The sequence below is a fragment of the Ovis canadensis genome, chromosome X (assembly GCF_042477335.2).
Source record: "Ovis canadensis isolate MfBH-ARS-UI-01 breed Bighorn chromosome X, ARS-UI_OviCan_v2, whole genome shotgun sequence".
NCBI classification, from domain to species: domain Eukaryota; kingdom Metazoa; phylum Chordata; class Mammalia; order Artiodactyla; family Bovidae; genus Ovis; species Ovis canadensis.
In genome coordinates, this window is record NC_091727.1 from 19,440,654 (window position 1) to 19,454,023 (window position 13,370).

Consider the following 13,370-nt stretch of genomic DNA (forward strand, 5'->3'; position numbering starts at 1 on the left):
ATCAAACCAGTCAATCCTAAGGGAAATCAACCCTGAACACTCATTGGAAGAACTGATGCTGAAACTGAAGTTCCAATACTCTGGCTACCTGATGTGAACAGCTGACTCACTGGAAAAGGCCCTAATGCTGGGAAAGATTGAAGGCAGGAGGAGAAGGGGACAAAAAAGGATGAGATGGTTGGATGGCATCACCGACTCAATGGACATGAACTTGGGCAAACTCTGGGAGACAGTGAGGAACAAGGAGGCCTGGCATGATGCAGTCCATGGGGTCACAAAGAGTCGGACACAACTTAGTGACTGAACAACAACATCTATTAATTATTGACTTAGGATAATTCCAAGAAATGGAATTATTGGCATAGTGGATACAAAACTAGGCACAAAGATTTACATACATAGATGGCCACCATAATTTTATTTTCGGTGGCAAAAAAGATGGGAAACCTGAGGTCTACCCTAAAGTGGCTGGTGAAAAAGACTGCAGTATATTCTTACAATGAGACTTTACTATTCCCAGAAGACATGTAATAATTTTTGCGAAATTCAAAGGATCACTATAGTAAATACAATGTTTCAGTGCTTCCATAAATCTACTATGCTTAAGAATTTCCTGGAAGTCTTCTTACAATACAGATTCTGATTGAGTAGGTTTAGGGTAGAAACTGAGATTCTGCATTGCTAATGAGTTCCCAGGTGATGGGATTCTATTTCTTCACATTATACAAGCAGAAAAAAAAACTGTTTTTAAGTTTTAACTAAAACTCTATAGGAAACATCCAGAAAAGGCTGACCTATAGAGACAGACAGTAGGACCAGGGGAAGGAAAGAAAACTATAAAGGGCATGAAGGGTCTTGTAGGGGTGGTGAAAATATTCTAAAGCATTTTATGGTAATGGTTGCACAACCATATACATTTATTAAAAAATCACTGAAATATATACTTGAATGAATTGTATGATATGTAAAATATACCTCCATTAAATTACTTTAACTGTTTTTTTAAATGACAGGCAGATTTTTTTAAAATGATCACACAGCACTATTTTAAAACACTGAAAGAATTTTTAAAAAAATACTAAGTTGAGGGAAGGGTAAGTGTTTCATGTTTCATAGGTACAAAATTTCAGTTTGGGGAAGATGAAAAAGATCTGGAGATCGATCATGATAATGGCTGCATGACAACGTTAACATACTTAATGTCACAGAACTGTACACTTAAAATGATTAAAATGGCAAATTTTGTGTTACATATAATTTATCACAATAAAAGTAATAATGATAATTAAATAACAAAATACAAATAGGAGCTGCTTTTAACTATTTCCAAAGAAGGGTTTCTTTCCCTCTGCTTCCTCCTTGAGGCCCACAGTATGATTCCTACAAGGGCCCCATCCTGGCTTGGTGCTCCCACTATAGTGGGTTGAATGGTGACCCCCCTCAAAAAAGGATACGTCTACATCCTCATTCCCAGAACCTGAAGATGTAATTAAGTTAAGCATCTTGACTCATGACCCCTTTTCTCATTGCAAACCCCACTTTTTTTTTTTTTGGATTCAATCATCTTTATTAACCTATCAATGTTACATTTTATACATAATAGCTAGTCTTCTCAAAGGGATCTACTTTAGTACATCGTGTTAATAATAAAAAGCCAAGTAAGAGGGCTGAACTTCAACCTAGCATTTTAATATCCTCTGGACAAGGCAAGCTAGAAAATCAATCACTTTGCACACATGTAAGAGTAGTGTTCCAAAATAAGTACGAAGCTGCTATACTTTTAAGCAGGGGAGGAAAAAAACTTCCATTTTGGTCTTTTTTCTTCCAGCAAATTATACTTTCAATTACCAGCAATAATGGTATCATAAAAAAATGCTCTGCTTTTTAAATTCCTGAACTTCAATACAAATTAAAATAGTAGTATTGGAGTCTTTTGCGAGGCAAACAGCTAGCAGCTACGTTCATCAGTGTAACTGAGCCTCTTTATCGATAACCTGGTCCAGGTTGGGTATAGCCCTGACCAAAGGGAGGACGGCTACGTGCATATGGGTTAGACCCACTTGAAAGAGGGGTCATGGTACTTCCAGGAGGTGGGGTGAAACCTGGTCTTGGCTGGTAGGCCCCGGGTTGGCTTGGAGCCATTCCCGGTTGTGAGGCAGGGGCCACAGTGTAATTAGTGGGCTGAGAAGTTTGGGTAGTGTAAGTTTGTGGAGGGTAACTGCTTGCCTGATACTGCTGTGGAGGTTGAGCAGGCAGTTGCTGAGGCTGACCAGAAAAGGCAGGTGCCGGTGCCTGGGAAGTTGGTTGCTGGCCATATCCTGGGAACTGCTGAGGTTGCTGGGGTCCAGTCTGCTGACTATAGCCTGCTGAATACTGAATACCGTACTGCTGCGGCGCCTGAGGGGGCGCCTGTGGCTGCTGAGTGCCATAGCCGGGCTGCTGCGAGTACTGCTGGTACATCTGACCTTCACTCTGACCTGCTTGAGTCTGAGCTCCTGTATATGGTGGCTGCTGTGGCTGAACTCCTGGTGGGTGAGTTGCGGAGGAGGAGGAAGCAATGCTGTCGGGAGTTCCTGACCGGTCTTCTGCAGGAGCACTGGGAGGCCCTGGGTGGTCATGAAAACTCAGCTCAGTTTCTAATACAAGATCTGAAACCTGATCATCTGTTAAGCCAAACGCTGACACTGAATTGCAAAGGAAAGGTCAGAACTATCAAAAATTGTTATAAGATCTCCATCTTCATCTTTATATTTAATTGTAACTTCATCATTACTCAGAAGTTTTCCTCTGAAGACTCGCTGCATCATTAGCACTAATTCATCATAAGTAATATCTTCATTATGAATGGGAATTCGTCGAATATCCTCCCCAAGCTGAGCTTTGATGATTAGTTTCCCACTCAGATCCAACTGTCCATTCATGGTGGACTCCAGGATGTTCTATGTATGTAACGCTAGAGAAAGACGTTTTCCCGAGGCCGCCACTGCTGCCCCTCCGCGGGTCTCCGCTGATCCGACCCCGTGCGAGGCCGCCACCGTCGGGCTCTCAAACCCCACTATTTTTTAAAAAGTTTCTCTCTTTGAAAAGCAGTCATTAGGATGGTAAGTAGTAGACCCAAGCACTTTGACCAACTCTCTGAACACAGGGAATAAAATCATATGAGTGTATTTTAAATGCCTATTCTTATTCATTAACTCAAGTTTCAGAAAACAAATGGGAAAAAACTGTAAACACTTAAAAAAATTCTCAACCAATTTTACAAATTTTACCACTTCTAAAGGTGGACATTTATAACAGAAATAACTGTATCCATATCCTTAACTTTATCCTAAGTACATCATGCAATCAATTCATTGCTTCCAATTTTCCAGGGGTTACTTCCAAGACGTTAGCGAACTCAACTTCCAAAAAACCCTGCTGGCATTTAAAGACCAACAGAATTACTAAATCTTTCTACTGGAAAATCCAGGCCACCGTTCCCCAAATTGGCTTAAAATGAACATACATCAATTATCTGACGACCATCTGGTTGCCAGCAAGAGTCTTTTGGAAACCAGGCTTAAAACGAAAATGCAGAAACCAGCACATAGTTCAGAAAATCAACAAGATTCAATACTCAAATCGTATCTCCCGCCACTGTTCCTTACCAGATTTTGATCTCTAATTCTGGAAGCTTTCTTTTACTTAGTTGCTATTGCCTTGATTTGTGTTCATGGTAAAATTATTCTTTGTAAAGATGATGATGTGAAGAGTAGGTTTCATTTCTATTCTTGTATATCTACAAAACGTGGTACACAATTAAGCTAAACTTAAAATAACTGTTTAGCTGCTGGCTTTTTGTTATTCGAAGAATGTTACCACCACACAAAGAGGAAATCTCAAATCCAAAATGTTATTTTAAGAAATACTATATCCTGGGGTGGTTCTATTTGTAGGCAACTGTCTCTGGGGTATAATTCAAGGGGTACTGAAAACAGATCTTCCCAAAAATCTCTCTCCCCTGATCCCTGACTCTCCAGTCTTTCAGAGTTTGAACTTTTCATCATAAGATTTAATGGACCCAAACAGTGCTAGAACCAAAAGGACCTTTAGAATTCATTGGGTTCAACTCCCTAATCACAGAGATACGGTTATGTGACTTGTCCAGGGTAGGGTTGGCCCTGTAACAAACATTTCATGAGCACCCAACCAGTACCAAGTACAGTGCCAGGTAGAGGGCAAAAGAAGATACCTCCCCACCTCTGCCCTGTTCTCCCTAAATTCATAATCGATTCTAATAAGAGACAAGATTCAATATCAGAGCTTCAAGAAAAAAAGGTGTCCTCAGTCACAAGAGTAGAAAGGAAGGTTTGCTGGTCTTTGCAGGTCAAGTTTTTGTCATAAAAATTCTCAAACTGCTTCACTTTCACTTTTCACTTTCATGTACTGGAGAAGGAAATGACAACTCACTCCAGTGTTCTTGCCTGGAGAATCCCAGGAACGGGGGAGCCTGGTGGGCTGCTATCTATGGGGTCGCACAGAGTTGGACATGACTGAAGTGACTTAGCAACTTAGCAGCTCAGGATTATTCTCTTAACTGGAGGATCATAGTGCTGTCGCATGAAATTGTTATGAGATGCAAAACACTATATTCTAGAAGGGGGCAAAAAGTCAAGTCCACCCCAGAGTCAGCTGATATGGTCTATCCCTACAATGAAATATTCTTTGCCCTGAAAAAGGAAGGAAATTCTGACACATTCTCCAGCACAGATCAACTCTGAGGACGTTCTGCTAAGTGAAATACGCCAGTTACAATAGTACAAGTACTGTCTGATTCTACTTGTATGAGGTACCTAGTGTAGTCAGATTCAGAGACACAGAAGGTAGACTGGTGGGAGGGGAGTGGGGAACTGTTCTAACATCACCAGATGAAAGAGTTCTGGAGATCAACTGCACAGCAATGTGAACACACGGAACACTACTGAACTGTACCTTTACAAACTATTATGATGGTAACTTTTACGTTACACGTATTTTACCATAATTTTTTAAAATTACACCAAGGGAGACGAGTCAAATTCAGTTCAAGAAAGTTTTTTCCACCTCAAGCATGGCCATGTGGGTTCCAGGAGGTCCGAGTCATAATTCTAAATAAAACAATCGGAAAGGCACTGCCTTCAAAAGATTCAAGGTTGGGGTGGAGAGGGAGAGTAGGAGGAAGAGGGAGAAGCTTTGAAATGAGTCTGGCCAGCAGCTGGTGACTGCTGAAACTGGATGATGGGCACAAAGGGGGGTCCTTATACTATTCCCTCAACTTAGCACGTACTTGAAACATTTCTAGTGATAACCCATAAACATGAAAACCTGGTTAAGAGAATTTCCTTCTCTGGAAAAATGCAAAGGCTTATCCCTGAGATGTCTAGTATGGCTGGTAATCCTCATTCATTCTGTCCCAGGAATGCGAAGCCCCCAGACACTGCAATCAATGTCAGAGCGACAGTGTGAGCTAACACTAACGTCAGCACCCCTAGATTTCTTTTAATCTTTCTGAATAGGATACACTTGTATCATTCAAATCTTTGAAATAAAGCACAGAGACACATGCAATCCAGCTTCCCCTCCTCTAGTTTACCACTATCACTCCTAACTGTAATTAGCTTCTTGGCTATCTTCCAGTGTCTTTAAGCAAATATCATACATTAGTATATGATTCATGCTCTCCAAAGCTTTGCTTTTCTCACTCAATAATCTATTGGTGGGGGGGTCTTTCCATATCAGTAAAAAGTATTCCCATTCTTTTTTTCTGGCTGTACAGTGTCCCATATAATACGGAGATTACTCTAGTTTATTCTTCCCAAGTTAATGGGAAGTTTAGCTGTTCCCCAAATTTTCCTATTCTAAACCAGATCGTATCTATGCTGTGAAAAAAAATCAATTTTATTAAAACAAGGTTGCTCAATACACATAGTGGGACTATTACATACATTCCCGGTGTGTTACTATTATCCTGGACAAGTATTTTCCCTCTTCTTCTTGGATCTTTCCCCATTTCAGTATAGCCCAAGCTTAAGTTCAGTTCCTCCACAAAGCCTGTCCTGACTCTCTGGCCCACAGTGAGCAGCCTTTTCTTCTTAATTTCTATACTAAACATTCTCATGCAACTTTGTGTGGATTGGTGTTTATTTTTCAAATATCTGATGTGAACTGTGTGGTGCTGGAGGCCATAACTTTTATCTCCGCTACCTATGGTCTGCACAGCACTGAACAAGGTTTTAGCAAATAAAGCATACTCAATCAACAATAACCAATTTACTGGAATCAGGAAATGTCTCCCTTACTCATAACTTGCAGGTTTTCTAGACCCAAGACATCCTTCAGAGAAGGGTTCTAGCCAGTTTTGCTGTGTGAGTTACTGTACAATCATAATCAAGCTGTGATTCACTGCAAAAAAAAAAAATTAAAATCCAACAGATTGAGTCCTCTTGGCATGCTCTGCACACAGAACAGGAAACATCATGACATTCGGGAGGTGCCCGACATCTCAATTCACAGGCACAAAATGATACTTAAATAGCATCTGTGGTGGTGACACAGCCAAGATCTACAAGAAAGCTACAAGTAACATCTATGGTGGGGGGAGAGAAGCTCCCTCATGCTCTTAGGGCAAAATAGCAGCATCATTCACAGGCACAGTTCAATTTTACTCCACATCTATTTCATTCATTCCATCAGTCTATGCTGAGAGTAGCTACAGAAGGCTTCTTTGAGGAGGTGACTTCTGAGCTGAAATCTGCATGACGGATGGGAGCTGTAGGCCAAGCGAGGACACTCCTCTTGGGAAGCTGCCAGCTGCAGGCAGAGGGACACAGATGGCAAATCGAGTTCCAGTATCATTGCTGTTACGACTTGAATTGTATCCACCAAAAGATGTTATATTCTTACTTTCCAATACCTGTGAATGTGACTGCATTTGGAAATACGGTCTTTGCAGACAATCAATAAGATGAGGTGATTTGACTGGGCCTTGATCCAATATGACTGACGTCTTTACAAAAAGGAGAAATTTGGAAGTGGCAGTGTGCACACAGAGAGAACGTCATGCAGAGATGAAGGCAAAGATCAAGGTGATATATCTACAGTCAAGGCCAGCAAAGCCCCAGAAGCTGTGAGAGAGGGCCTGGAATGGGTTCACCTTCAGAACCTCAGAAGGAATCAACCCTGCTCACATCATCATCTTGGATTTCCAGGCTCCAGAACTGTGAGGCAATAAATGTTTGTTGTGTAAGTACCTCTAGTTGGTGGTACTTGGTGATGGTAGCCCTAGCAAACTAGACATTAGGTCCAGGAAATACACATACCACACCAAAAGTCACTTTCAATCAACTTTAGCAGCAAAATCCTTGTCCTAAATAAAATTATACCTGGAACCCCAGTATGTTAGAAGATTAAAAGGATGAAAAGGATTACTCAGAAGAAAATATTTCATTGCTTGTTAAATACATGAAGTATCCACCTCCTCTGATCCCAGGAGTTCTTTGCAACCCTGTTTGAAAAGGACTTAAAAGTAAAGAATGAAAAATAAAGGAAGGAAGGGAAAAAACCCTGATAGCAGGATGAGGCCAGAAAACCTGAGCGGGAGATAGGGCGGTAGTGTCTACCATTATGTTATTAAACCACCAGCACCAGTTATGAGGATCTGCTCTAAGCCAGGATTATATCTGTCCCTCGTATAGAGTCTGAAAGCCAGGTGTTCGGGCCCTCTCTTTAGTGGTGGGGGATGCGAAACTGGAGAAGCTGACTTGATAAAAGCACCTGTTTTCATGTGCCAGGGCTGTTGTAACAAACAGCACAGACTGAGACGCTTAAATAACAGAAATTCATTCCCCACAGTTCACTTCTGGAGACTAGAAGCCAAAGTCAAGGTCTCTGCAGGTCCGCTTTCCTCTGAGGCCTCTCTCCTCAGCTTCCAGACGGCCACCTTCTTGCTGCGCCTCACATGGTCTTTGCTTGGTGTGTGCGTCCCTGGTGTCTGTGTCCCAGGCCCCTCCTCTTACAAGGACAGCAATCAGTTTGGCCTCATTTTTACTCAATTACCCCTTTAAAAGGCCCTGTCTTCAAACATCATCACATTCTAAGGAACCGGAAGTTAGGGCTTCAGCATTAAAATTTGAGGGTGGTGGCACACAATTCAGCTCATAACAGCCCCTTAAGGAGAAAGCTGCAGAGCTCACAGTCCACCCCAGAACCATTTGGTGCCAAAGGCCATTTTCCTTGGATCACACTGCCTGCCCCTAAAAGTCTTCTTTATTAGCTCTAAAAGAAAATATATTACTTGAACAATAAGAAAAATAAAGTTCTTTTCTAAGGCTTCCTGCTGAGGTCAAAGCCAGCCATGCCTCTGGAAGCTCCCGTGAGAGCCGTGTCAGCAGGCTGGGTGTGAGCCCTGGAGGGCAGAAGAGAAGGCAGGGGAGAGCCCCTTCGCCCCCTAAGGAGCCCTGCTGGAGGCCAAACCCAAACAGACGCCAGCTTCCACCATCAGGGCAGGGGCCCCAAGTACCTAGGCAATCTTCTAACATTAGCTGGAGTGCTGGACAAGGGAGTTCCAACCAAGAGTTGCCCCAATTTCAGGCTCACTGACAGGAGAAGTTGGTTCCCTCAGCCCTGCTTACCTCTCTGTATCTCAGCCTCAGGGTGGCTCACCCAGGCCAACTCAAAAACTTCTGGTCAAGACTGCAGTGAGTGAACATTTGAAGTGCCCATCAGAAACCCCCCAGACTTCTCAGAAAACACAGGCCCCTCACGTTGTTACCCAGAGCCATGGCAGCTGCTGCGCCCACCAGGGTTCACGGAACCATCTTCAAATGTCAGCCGGCCTCCACGGCTTCAAACACGACATCAATAAAATGATGGCACCTTGCTGTGCCTTCCCCCGGGCAGGAAAGCAAGGCCCTGAAGAGTGAGGCGACAGAGACCTTACTGAGCACAGTTCTGGGGGCCAAAATAACGGAGACTTCCAGGGATGGTTCTCCTTCACCAAGCCCAGAGGCCCCATAAAATAAGGAAAGTTCTGAAGTGAGCAGCCAACCCAAACACATATGTCCCAAAGACCGTGCTAGGATTCTGAGGACTAGAAAGCAAGGGATGGTGAACATTTGATTAGGGAGGCAAAGCTGGTCACAGATAATAAAACGACAAAAGACCCAAAATGTAGTACTTATTATGATTATCAGTTTTTTAAAAGGACAGTACAAAAAATTATCCCCAATGAGTAGACAAAGACAGAGAAGGAAAAAACATCAGAAAAGACTTCACCTAAAACGTAAGGGGAGTGAAAATGATTATAAAATGATTGTATCATATTACATTTATATTTATTATATTGACATGTTACATTTGGTACACTGTACCAAACGCTAAATGGTAGGCCCTTCTATTTCAGAGACCCAATGAGAAATAAATGTTGTCACCTTTTTATTAACAAATGTCCATTTCTAACCACCTCAATTCTAATTGAGACATGTCATCAAACATCACCAGAAAATTGTCTACCTGGGTATTGTCACCCAACTTTACACGTATACTTCTTATTCCATACTTGACAGGAGAAAAAGCCAGTTCCAGGCCAATCCCAGAAGAAAACCAGTAAATACATATCCCCCCAGGTGTCCCCAGGCCTCCTCAGTGGCTCAGTGGGTAAAGAATTCACCTGCAATGCAGGAGACGTGGATCCCTGGGTCAGGAAGATCCTCTGAAGGAGGGCGTGGCAACCCACTCTAGCATTCTTGCCTGGAGAATCCCACGGACAGAGGAGACTGGCAGGCTACAGTCCACGGGGTCACAAAGAGCCAGGCATGACTGAGTACAGCACAGCAAGTGCTTCCAAGGCCGAAAACCAATCCCAAGGGAGACTGAGGTCTCCTCCTAATCTAGATTGTGGCCCTTCCCATAGATGAAGGTCAACTATTGTGTCCCTAGTTTATTAATCCATAGTTATGCCAGGCAGAAAAAAATACACGATGGAAGCAAGTCAGGAGATACACATACACACACACACACGAAAGTGAAAGTGTCAGTCACTCAGTCATGTCCAACTCTTTGCGATCCCATGAATTTAGTCTGATAAGCTCCTCTGTCCGTGGAATTCTCCAGGCAAGAATGCTGGAGTAGGTAGCCATTTCCTCCACCAGGGGCTCTTCCCAACCTTTACCATCTGAGCCACCAGGAAAGCCCCCCTATATATATAGGTGGAAGGGCAATACAATTGGTGGAAGGGAAATTTAGCAGTATCTGTGAAAATCCTAAGGAGAGACTTAACCCAACAACTCCACTCTAAGGTATTTATCCTATGGGTGGACTCACATAGGGTGCTTTGTTGCAGGAAAAAACAGAAAGACCAGAAACAATCCCAAATAGGGCACCAATTATATAGAATAAGGAGCAGATATAGCAAGAATCATTAATTGAAAAAAAGCCAATTGGATCAGACCTTGCATACTGTCTAGTTTGTGGGGTTTTTTAAAAATTGTGTTTTTATTGTTTGTAGTTGCAATAAAATTCTAGAGAATTAAAGAAAAACAAGAGGAAGTAAAGTAGGGAAATCTACTTAAGCTCTTCTGTTGTGCTTCAACCATGAGGTGGGGTGTTTTTTTCCCCATTTTAAACACATATAAGAAAAATATATGAGCAGTGAGAATTCATGAGAACTTAGCCCTAAATTGCTCTCAGCAGTGAACAGAGTCTTAAAGAAGACTTACTGATTGTCAGTGGGCTGTAATTCCTACTCAGGAAGTACCCTGATACAGTTAAGAGTGGTTTTCATGAAGCAGGCATGAAATCTAAATAGTGTCTTATTAGTCATCATTTAATCAGAAAACCAAAGAACTTTCCACATTGCATTCTGCAAGTTGAGTGCATAATTAAAATTTTATCAGTGCACTTTTCATAATTTTAAGGGGCAAAAGTATGTAATATAATCAAAATACAATTCAGCAGATTATGAATTGGGTATCTTGTTCATTAGGGCTAAAATTTCTTTATTTCTACAAGGAAAAAGAGCTGTGAAGGGCTTAGATGCACACACATGAATCCTCATCAGAGCTTTGCATGTAATAGCAAAAGCAAAATTGGAAATGAAACAAATGTACACAACAGGAAGCTGAGTGAATAAATTATACCATAGCCATACAATGAAATGCTCTGCAGTTCAACAGCATAGATACAGAAAGATGTTGGTGGCACATTTAAGATTTTTTTTAAAAGCTGATTTTAACAGCATTTGTAGCACAGCCCTATTTGGAAAATGGTGCACATAATTATACATATGTTGGAAAAAGTTAGGAGCAAGAACATACTATAAATTATTGTTATCTCTGGGCAGTTGGATTACAGGAGATTTTAATGTGCATATTTCAATTCATCTCTATTCTAACTTTTTTATTTAAAAAAAACTGTTGTGTGATTTCGAAAATGCTGGCTATCTTTTCCTTCCTTGGGATAAGAACCCAGTGTTCTTCTGTGGAAGAAAATTCCCACATGAAATGTGAAGCTTGTCCTCTTCTTCTGTCCCTTTGTGGGGCTTTCAGTAGTTTTTCTGATACTTCAGAAACTAGAGGGAGAGGGAGAGACAGGTCTAACCAGGGGCAACTGTGTCCCACGGTATATGTTGCCAGTGCCTGAAGACAGTTTTCATCGCCACAACTAGGTGAGGAAAGGAGCTGTGTGCTATTGGCATCTAGTGGAGAGGTCAGAGATGCTAAACATACCACAGTGCACGGGGCAGCCTCACAATAGCCTTGAAATAGCCCAAAATGTCAACAGTGTCAAAGTCGAGAAGTCCTGTGTGTTGGGGTTAATGAATCCTCAGGTGACATGCTTATGCTCCAAAACAGCACCCTTGAAATGTAAACTATTATTTACAGGATGGATAAACAAGGGCCTACTGTACAGCCCATGGAGCTATATTCAATATCCTGTGATAAAACATAATGGAAAAAATATTTTTAAAAAGAATGTCTATATGTGTATAATTGAGTCACTGTGCTGTATAGCAGAGACTAGCACAACACTGTAAATCAACTGTACTTCAATTTAAAAAGATTTTTAAAGGCAGCACCATCAAATAGCTGCATAAGGCATGGCTTGGCATATGGAAAATGCACTGCTGATGGAGGCAGAATATCGGAGTTGAATCCTGGATCAGCTCCTTTTCTGGCTGTAAAACCTCAGGCAGGTGACCACAGCAGCCTGCTGATCTTTCATCCTTCTTCCTAAAATGGAAATACCACCACCCACGCCCCAGAGCGTACAAGAAGTTTCAACACAATACTGGAGGAGAAAGGGTTCTGTAAATGACGAAGCACCACACACACAGGAACAGTATGATCACCCTGAGCTACTCATTGTCTACATTTATCGGTGAATGCACACAGAGGATTGCAATGGGTCTTCGCCCAGCACACTCTTCCCTACCCTGAGTCACATGTCACAGTGGTGATTTGAACCATCAAGAACGTTGTTTTTATACTACATGTTCCTTGGCCTAAGGTGTGAAGCAGCAGAACTTGATGGTCAAGCAACAAGATCTGGAGTCAGACTTCTAGGAAGAAACCCAGCACTACCGCCAACTGCCTGGTGATCATGGAAAGTGATGCGGTTTCTCTGTGCCTTAGTTTCCTCCTCTGTCTATCCAAACCAGAAAATTTTAGAGTGAAAGAATTTATCATCTGAACCAAGACATTTTGGAGTGAAAAGGATGCTACTGATGTCAATGCCAGGACAACAGGCAGATACCAGGACAGTCCTCCTGCAAACAGGGACATGAAGTCACTCTAAAGATAAGGATATTCACAGTGCCCACCCCCAAAGGCTGGTTCTGATGATTAGATCAGCTAAAAGAGGCAAAGCACACAGTATACACTAGTAAATGCTACCTATGATTTTTTTTTTCCTTTCTCCCTTCATTCATCTAGCAAGTACTTAGTGCCCTGGCTTGACACTCCGCTCCAAGCAAAGAATAAGTCAGACACAGCCACCCCCTGTCCCCAGCAGGGCGCCTCCTCTGTGCCACAGTGTGTGTGTGTGTGTGTTACAGCCCCAGGACTTTTTTTGCACAAACACAGTCACAACACTTGCAGAATTAAGCACAAACCCACGGTGAGCACCACAGGTCAAGAATGCCAGGAAACACATACCAAATGTATAAAAGTTCCAAGTCTCTTTCACAAGCATGAACAATGAGTAAGAGCTTATCTAATCCACAAAGCTAAAGGACTTTATTATTATTCCAAAAACCCTGATTCAAGGAAACGGTTGCACAGTTTGACAAAATTTGCTATCACTGCATTTCACCAAGGGTGTTGATTAATACAATTTTGTAAGAGCATGTAATGTTT

At 42.0% G+C, this 13,370-nt stretch overlaps 1 protein-coding gene and 1 pseudogene across 5 annotated transcripts in view; both read right to left on the reverse strand.

Annotated features, from left to right (window-relative positions):
* Positions 1–13,370, reverse strand: part of SH3KBP1 (SH3 domain containing kinase binding protein 1) — a 335,566-nt gene that overhangs the window by 237,328 nt on the left and 84,868 nt on the right. The gene's annotated exons all lie outside the window — the stretch shown is intronic.
* On the reverse strand, positions 1,921–2,921 carry LOC138930068 (protein TFG pseudogene; annotated as a pseudogene).